At 41.6% G+C, this 9,607-nt stretch overlaps 1 pseudogene; it reads left to right on the top strand.

Annotated features, from left to right (window-relative positions):
- The first annotated feature begins 6,861 nt into the window (after positions 1–6,861).
- On the top strand, positions 6,862–7,601 carry LOC147450810 (tabersonine synthase-like; annotated as a pseudogene).
- The last annotated feature ends 2,006 nt before the right edge of the window (positions 7,602–9,607 follow it).

Genomic DNA, 9,607 nt, shown 5'->3' on the forward strand with positions numbered 1-9,607 from the left:
GTAGGGACTGGAAGGTAGGCTAATTGGCCTCCACAAGCATCAGGGTACTAGCATGCTTGAGCCCCAAAGGATTACGCCTCATTCAGAGTACAAAAAATACTAGGGGGATGCTCTTGGTGCACCCCCTTGTGGATCTTATTGACCCCACCTCAAAGCACTCTCTCGCTCTCGTCAGATGAGAGTGAGATGGATTCAGATGGTTCTGAACAAAGTCTTGATGAGGAATTTGGAATTCCTGCTGTTAGGACACCTGGTGTAAGGAAAGTACAAGAAGATGCTAGAGGGCAAAGGAGTGACCCAGGACCACGCAGATCTAACAGAGTCAGAAATCCAGTTCAGAAATTGACTTATGATGGGTATCTAGCGCATCACCAAGCCTACATGGCTAAGGTGATACAGGATGTGGAGCCCACATGTTTTGAGGATGTAGTTGGAAATGTGCATTGGGATGACGCAATGAATGAAGAGATGGGTGCATTGGAAGCAAACGACACATGGGAGTTGGTGCCATTGCCAAGTGGCAAGAAAGCTATTGGCTGTAAATGGGTGTATAAAACCAAGCATAAGGCTGATGGTAACGTTGAGCGTCACAAGGCAAGGCTGGTCGCAAAGGGCTATGCACAGAAGTATGGCATAGACTATGAGGAGACCTTTGCTCCAGTGGCAAAGATGACGTCTCTGAGAGCTGTCATAGCAGTGGCTGCATCTAGAGGATGGATTATGCATCAAATGGATTTAAAGAATGCCTTCTTGAATGGTGAGTTGCAAGAGGAAGTGTATATGGATCAGCCCCCTGGTTATGTCGATCCAGGTTACCCAGATTATGTATGCAGACTTCTCAAAGCTTTGTATGGTTTGAAGCAGGGCTCTAGAGCATGGTATGACAGGATTCCCAAGTATCTTGTCAGTATTGGTTTTAGGAGAGCTCATGCTGATCATTCACTCTATGTACGTGAGAGTGATGTGGGGATTGTGGTCATTACCATATATGTAGATGACCTTATGATTGTGGGTGACAATGCTATGGAGATTGACCATGTGAAGGGTCTTCTCAAACAGGAGTTTGAAATGAAAGATTTGGGCGAGTTGTGCTACTTTCTTGGTATTGAGGTGATCAGGATCCCAGAGGGTGTATGGCTGTCACAGAGACAATATGCTTTGGACATGTTGTCAAAGTATGGTATGGCTGATTGTAAGCCAATTTTTATTCCCTTAGATGTGAATGCAAAGCTGAGTGCAGAGAAGGGTGACGTTGTTGAGGATGTCAAGATGTACAGGAAGATTGTGGGTAGTCTAATCTACTTGACTATCACGATTGAGCTACACAGTAGGCTTGGAGAGTCAGTTCATGCAGCTTCCGAGGAAGCCACATTTGGATGGAGTACGACGCACACTTCGGTATGTGCAAGGGACTCTTGACTACGCATTGTTCTATGCAACAGATGCGCCATTAGCATTGTATGGGTATACAGATGCAGATTGGGCAGGTAGCATTGTTGATAGGAGATCTACAAGTGGCTTCATGTTCTCTTTTGGGAGTGCTTTTGTTACTTGGAGCAGCAAAAAGCAGCCTACCGTTGCTTTATCGAGCACAGAGGTGTAGCAGTTGCGGCATGCAAGGTAGCTTGGCTACGCACATTACTTGAGGACTTGGGAGTGCAGGTGGACCAGCAGATTGTCATCCATTGTGACAACCTCTACAGCATGCAGTTGACTAGGAACCTAGTGTTCCATGCCAGGACCAAGCACATAGAGGTCCATTACCACTACGTTCGATAGAGATTGTTGCGGGTGACATCGACTTGGTCTACGTCAGCACAGAGGAGCAGATAGCGGATATCTTTACCAAGGCCCTCGGAGCTAAGAAGCTTCGACGTTTCCGGACTATGCTTGGACTCTGCGACATGCAGAGCTCGAGGGGGAGTGTTGAGATGTCGAGCTGTCATAATAATCAATATATAATTCTCCTAAATGATTTTCTCATATTAAACTGATCATTTAATGTAGGGAAGTGCCAGGGGAGAAAAAGCTAGAATATTGGTTAAGCTAGCAGACCGGCCACAGTAGGGATCCAAAGGAGGGAAAATAGGGATCCAAAGGGGGGGGCATCTGCAAAAGAGCCATGTGCAACAATGGGCTAAAAAGACCCTAAGGTTCAGCACATTAAGACTTCCAAAATGCTAAGGTTCCAAAATTCAAAGGTTGTGTCCAAAGGTCAACCCTAGGGAAAATTGGATGCTTTGTGTGTACCAAAAAAAAGTCTTTGCAATCCCTACATGGGAGGGGGCGAGCCCTTCTTCTAGGGGATGAGAGAGAAAGTCACACACACACACACACACAGGCTCCCTTTACACAAAGGGAATTAGGGACACATGTCAGCTCCCTAGCCCAGATGCCCACAAGGTATGCCCAATTCCTATTGGATGGCCTTGGAGGTGGACCAATGAAATTTAAGCTAGAGTAAATCTAGGTTAATTAATTTAAAAAACACTTAATAAAAGAACCAATGAGAATTAAGTCTCCTAGATGACTATTGGGTAGTCTCCCAAGGGGTCCAATGAGCCTTCAGGAGCCCAATGGCTTGCCTGATTCCTATTGGCCAGGAGGCAAAGGGGTCCAATGAGAGTTTAATTGAATTATTAATTAACCTAAAGCTCTCACAAAAGGGGAAAGGGGGACAAAATGTCAAAAGGCTATCACTTATGCTGCTTAATGGTGATAGGCTAGCCCTGGGGAGGTCCAATGGGATGAGAGCAAGAGCATTTAGCAAGAGGTCTCGCCCAAGAGAGAGAGGGGGCTGATTTTTGCAAGGAACTATTACACACACACTCACACAATCTCATGTGTGAAGAAAGATAAGACTATCTCTTCCCAAGATTTAATGGAGAGCTCATCACCTACTCCAAGCTTGTGAGATAGAAGCCTACAACGACACACTCTTGGCTTGTGGATGCAAATCCAACCAAGATCCAAGCTTCAATGCATGATCATCTCCTCTACCAAGCTAATTACTAAGCTAAAGCTATGCTAATATGAGTGATTATGTGAGGAGATGTACATCTTTCTCGTAAGATACTCCTTCTTCCTCTCAATCTACTCTCATACCCTGCTAGCTCTCACCATCTTCGAAGGTGTGTGAGGTCTTGGGTCTGAGAACAGGGATAATTAAAGTTGTGTCTGTTAAGTGTTTTGCTTAGTGCATGAAGCTTTCATCTTCATTGCACTAGCTAGTCTTGAAGGAACACAAAGAATTGTATTGTACAATGTCTCTCTTGATGGGAGAAACCATAATACAAAGCCTTTTGGAGGGGGGACCGGCTCCATGCAAATCCGGTCCTCAACTGTTGTCAATAGCTTAATTTCTCTCTCTTTTGAAAGTATTTTCGATGCTATCTAACTAGGTGTTATGCTTTTTGTTGCTCTCTCCACCCAAGCACTCTTGTAATTCTCATTAGGAATCTATTCTAATGAAATGCACACTATGTTCATGCTAATTTCCGCTACACATAAGTTTTTAGACCATTAAATGTTACATGAGCTCTACATCTTGAGCTGGCATCCACTATGGGTCTTGGCCGCTTACGACATTTACTCACTGGCGCGTTAGGTGACCGATACAGAGGATCTCTGCCAGTGATTCTACAGCTGGACTACACTTATAGTGCCAGCCTAGTACGCTTCTAGCGTGTTCACACTTAGTGACCGCATGTACATATGTGCTACTTTTCAGTTTTAGCACTTATTCATTTTGTACTCTCTTTTCTGTGAAAAGAAGACGAAGCTTTCCATCTCTGTGTGCTTTGTGCTTGTCTTGTGTAGCTCTCTTGCATCCTCTTTCTTTACAAGGCTGCCCAGCTATAAGAGGCCTCACAGGGAAAGTATGCAAGTGGGTCCAGAGAACATGGAAAATTAGTTTTTTCAAGATTGACCTATGCCTTGGAGGAAAAAATTCAGGTAGTCCTGCACTCCTTGTCAGCACTCAGATCGTCAGATACTTCTTCTTTCATAATTTATGGTAGACAAGGAACCGCCGTGTTTTTGAAGGATGATTTGATGTGGCAAGCTTCACAGAAATTATACAAGAAAGCAAAGTGCTAATATGGGCACTCAGACGCAAGCCGCACTCGGAGGATTGGTCTAGGACTACTTGTGCCTTGTTGTAAGCAGATGGAATGCCTAGGATGGGGGCAAATCTTGGCCATCGGTAAATAAAAGATATCAGAATGAGGCGGGGTGGCTGCCTTGATAGCCAATGTAATTATGATCCCTGGATGTTGTCATGGCTTAACATGAGCATGACAAAACCTTGTCATTTTTTGGGCTGCTCAATATTGTTAGGAATTGGTTGGAGCTAGCTAGGGTGGGTGAAAGAGAAACATGGTGCAGTGTGTGAGTGTGTGTAAGCAAGGTTATCACTCAAGTGAATTAGGTTCCAAGATAGGATTAGCTTGGACTCATAAACACAATCTTGAGTATTGACTTAGCTTAGCACAAGCTACCATAGACAAGCATGCAGTGCAAAATGAAGTTGTTGTTTATTATTTCAAGAGATGAGCTTTAAGTAGCTCTACAGCCTTGCTCCACAGTATGTGGGATAAATCCACTCTCCTCTCCTTGACTCACACCTGACAAAGCCCAAGCAAGTAGAAGAAACTTTATCTACCATCTTTATAATTTCTCTTGTGAAGCACCTTTTCACAAGCGTGAAGTCACTCTTCACAAGTGAAAAAGAGAGAAAATATTGTGCGTGTGAGGGCGGTCTTACCATAAAGGCAGTGTCTAAGACCCTCGTGCATTTACAAGTTCTCAATGTGCCTAGTAGTGCACAAATTTAACATACAAAACTTAAATAAAAAAAGTTGCGTGGAAGAATTTTCACTTTGAGATAGCCTTTGCGAGGGTGTGAGGAAATCCGAGCGTTAATGCTTGAAGTCAAGCCGAAATTTGGTTTTAAGGATGTCAAAAATGGCTCAAAGTCCAAAGCTGAGTGAAAATTTTGTGTGGCTTGAGAGTGAAGCCGAGCCGGCAAGCCGCAGCCGAGACTAAAAAAGTTGAACAACTTGAGCACTTGATTTTTTGATGTTTTTAAATGAAGCCAAACTAATCTTTAAAGACCTTAATGTGAAACCATAGAGTAAAGAAATCATCTTCATAGGAAATGGCGAGATTGGCACAGAATCGAGCAGGGCCGTCCACTAGATGGGCAAATCGATCTCGTGCTGCAACTCGATCAAGCACCGCGGATGGAGGGCGCTAGCAGAGGCAAAATCATCCATGCAAGCCGATTGATTCAAAGCCGAAGATCAAGGATTTACGTGAGATTGAATCCGGATCGTCGGTTGCAAGAGATTGAAATTTTCAGCTCATAAATCTCTCCAAGCGGCGCAAAACAGGGGCGACGACGTGGGGTTACGAGTAGCTTGGGATGCTGCAGTGAGTCGGGCCCGCCAATGGAATTGACACCACCGCCAATGGAATGTTCCCACCATGTGGGTCAATTGAGTGGCATTAAGAGAAGGTCTTGGAGTCACTTTTCCACCAAACAAGTAGTGTGAGCATTGAATGATGTTAGGTGCACACACAATTTAAAAAAATATATATATATGCAGCAAAAAATTTCAGAGATTAAGAAAAACTCAATTGGGACATTAATCGTTGAGTTTTAACTCAAATTTGGCATTCTTTGGCTCAATTGAAAGCTCTCGAGAAGGACTTGTAGCACACACAAGTAGGGAAAGGGAATGGAAGCTAGAAAAGGATATTCTGCTTGGGAAAGAATCGCATTATTTGAGTGGAACACGTGTAATAAGTGGCCTAATTAATGATGCAAGAAGCTCTAATCACATCCGTTCTTTCTTATTCCATCAATGGTGGTAGTGGCACTTCAATAGTACGTATCCATCACTAACGGAGCTCAAAAGAATAGAATGTGATTAGTGTTGAGCATGATAAGCAATAGAAGAGAAAACTTAATGGATCTAGCTAGTGATAATTAAGGAATAATAGCATAATAGCAAACCTAGCTAGCATAACCTAAGCTCTGATACCAAATGTTAGGAATTGGATCGAGCTAGCTAGGGTGGGTGAAAGAGAAACATGGTGCAAGTGTGTGAGTGTGTGTAAGCAAGGTTATCACTCAAGTGAATTAGGTTCCAAGATAGGATTAGCTTGGACTCATAAACACAATCTTGAGTATTGACTTAGCTTAGCACAAGCTCACCATAGACAAGCATGCAGTGCAAAATGAAGTTGTTGTTTATTGATTCAAGAGATGAGCTTTAAGTAGCTCTACAGCCTTGCTCCACAGTATGTGGGATAAATCCACTCTCCTCTCCTTGACTCACACCTCAGGACAAAGCTCACACCTTACAAATATAATCCACTCACAATTGTGAGTTTTGCTTTTTTTTAATAAAAAAGTTTACGATTTTATTTAAACCAACATGTTGATTTCTATTATCAATCTCTATTATTTGATGCACATAATATCAATCATCCCTATAATCTCTATTAATTGAAGCACTTAATTTTGCCTCCTCCCAAGAACATAATAGCATTTTTCAAATGTATATCCTTTTCACATAGTGTCGTCGTTGCCAAATTACTCATGCTCCTGGTTCCCTCTAGTGTGCGATATTAAATGTCAACTTGCATATGTCAAGCTATATTCTATAGATGTTATATAGAGAGGCCCACTAAACAAGACTAGTTTGAAATGGTCGACACATATTTAGTTTCCTAAAAAATCCTATCATCTACTTTACTCTTGTAGAGTTTGAGTTCGCTTTGCATGGGCCTAGCGAAACTTAGTTTGCAAAAAGTAGCGGAAGAGGTGTTGGTGATTTCCTTGTCTCTCGAGCTATGGCCGACGCAGGCAAGGAGGTGGAGGTTGATATGCCCCCCTTCCTCTGCGTCTACAAGGACGGGTCTGTGTCGAGGAATGAGTTCAAACCCTTGCTTCCACCATCTCCTGAGCCTGGCGCAGATGGCGTAGCTTCAAAAGACATTACTCTCAACGAAGAGCTGGGGCTGTGGGCTCGCCTCTTCCTCCCCTCTTACTCTCAGAGGCCAAAGCTTTCCATTGTTCTGTACTTCCATGGCGGTGGCTTCTTGTTCGGAAGCCTTGCCTGGACGAATTTTCATTTCATCTGCTCAGAGATGGCTAAACGATCCAGCTCCATTTGCATCTCTGCAAGCTACCGCCTGGCCCCCGAGCATCGCCTTCCTACCTCCATCGAAGATGGTTTCTCTGCTCTTCAATGGCTTCACTCTCAAGCTCTCCTTCAAGGTGAGGTTAAACATGAGCTCATGGATTCATGGCTTGTAAATGCAGATTTTTCCAAATGCTTCATTGCTGGAGAGAGTGCAGGAGGTGCTCTTGCGCATCATGTTACGATGAGGGCCTTCAACAAGCCCTTGTCGTCTGCATCATGGGAACCTATGTGCATCATCAGAGGGATGATTCTCATACACCCAGGGTTTATGAAGAGCGTTGCACTAGGACACAAGCGGAGCTTGACTGCTATCAAGATGATCTACTGAATTGGGTGAGAAATAGATTGACAACATACAAAGTACGTAGAATAGATAGGACAAAATAGAGAATTTGTATTGATGTATGATGATTATAGAATGAGCTTAGCTCCTATTATAACTTCCCGACCATCTTTGAGCTATCCCATAGTCAATCGTGTCTCATTCCCAATCCCAATAATCATGACCGCACTCTCAACCTCTTTTAATGATAAAAGCCGTCCCCCAGAGAATAGCTAGCCAAAAAAGTTGCTATTTTTATAGTCGACTTTAATCTTTAGTAAAGCAAGGCGAAAATAGTGTCTAAAGGAGGCATCCTGCACACAATCATAAAATGACACTAATAATATCCAATACATGCAAAGCTGAAAAAATATCAATTTTGTTTTAAGTTCTAGAATTTGGGTCATTTTCAACGGCTTGTAGCTCGCAATCGGCTTCGAATCTGTTTGGGATTGTTTTATAGGAATTTGTTCGTCTCGTCGCATTGATGATCATGTGACACAAAAAGTCACATCCTACTTAAATTCTCAAAAATCAATGTGCAAGTTCATAATTTCTACAAAACGATGTAAAACATGCATATTTCACTCTTTCCTTAATCCACGAGCTTCAATGAGCATCAAAATGATGGAATCTATAAATACTCAAGGGAAAGGGTTGCGATTTTCACATACAACACTTTTCCAAAATCTCGTTTTTTAACACCTCCAAAAGCGGCTCCCAGAGTGTGCCCTGGATCAAAATTTGAAATGGAAGAAAACAATCTAAATGAACTCCTAAATTGTGGACAAACTTTAAAACAACCAAAAACTCTTTCAAATAAAAGTTATTTTCAAAAAATTAAAAGTAAATCCAATTACATTCTCTCCTTATCAAAATTAACTATGTTCTCAAAGTTTAAAGGAGAAGTATTCAACATGCAAGACATCTAAATCAACTGAGGAGGTATCTTCTACAGGATACATATCCCCCACTCAAGCAACAATTTCAAAAAAACTTCTACTTTTAAGTTGTCTAACTGTATGATTTAGAATGGTTTCTGGTTTTATCTTCAATGACCCATTATTACGAAGATTATAATTGTCCTGCAAAACATGTCAAGGATTAGCCACATACTTCTTCAACAAACTTACATAAAAAAACGGAATGTACTTTAACAAACGTAATTAGTTCAAGTTTATAAGCAATTGATGTGACTCTCTTCAAAACTTTAAAAGGACCACTGAATGTTAAAGACAATCACCTATCCTTATCAAGAATCATATAAGTGTGCTTAAGAATGACCTTTAAGAAAACCAAATTTCTTAAATCAAAGGAGAATGGTCTTTTATGCTTATCATAATACAACCTTGATGTTCCAAGATCTAGGTCTATTCTCTCAAGCATTTGCTTAGAGACTTCTACGTTGAGAAGTTGTTCTCAGGACGTGGAAAGTTTAAAGGAGTTGAGTTATAAGCAAACTCAGCTAAAGACAAGTAGTTTATGCAATTACTCTGTCTCTTACTCGCATGCGTTCTAAGCATGTCCTCTAGTAGTCGATTTATCCGTTCCGTTTTCCCATCCATTTAGGTATGAAAAGCAGTGCTCATTCTTAACTATGTTCCCATGGCTTGAAATGTAGCCTTCCAAAAGTTAAGAGGTGAGTTAGAGTCACGGTCCGACAAAAATTCTTCTTAACAAACAATTTAGCAACATGTAAAGCAATATCACTCTTCTTCATTAAAAGGAAATGTGTCATTTTCATTACTCTATCAACCACATAAAAAATAGTGCCAAAATTTTATCTAGTTATAGGTAATGTAGTGATGAAGTCCATTGATATGGATTCTCACTTTTTACCAGGGATATTTAGGGGCTATAACTCCCTAGGTAAGCGTTTTTGCTCAACCTTCACCTATTGACATTGTAATTATTCTCGCACATATAACAAGATATCAGCTTGCATGCTTGGTAAAAAAATGAGCTCTTCACTTTAGCATATGTTTTATTAAAACCATGATGTCTTGCAAACGAAGTATTGTGACTTTCTCACAAAATTGATGTTTCAAAGAGAGATTTGCAGAGTGAGAGA

Source organism: Adiantum capillus-veneris, chromosome 9 (assembly GCF_014529385.1).
Source record: "Adiantum capillus-veneris isolate H3 chromosome 9, ASM1452938v2, whole genome shotgun sequence".
In the NCBI taxonomy this organism is placed as follows: Eukaryota; Viridiplantae; Streptophyta; class Polypodiopsida; order Polypodiales; family Pteridaceae; genus Adiantum; species Adiantum capillus-veneris.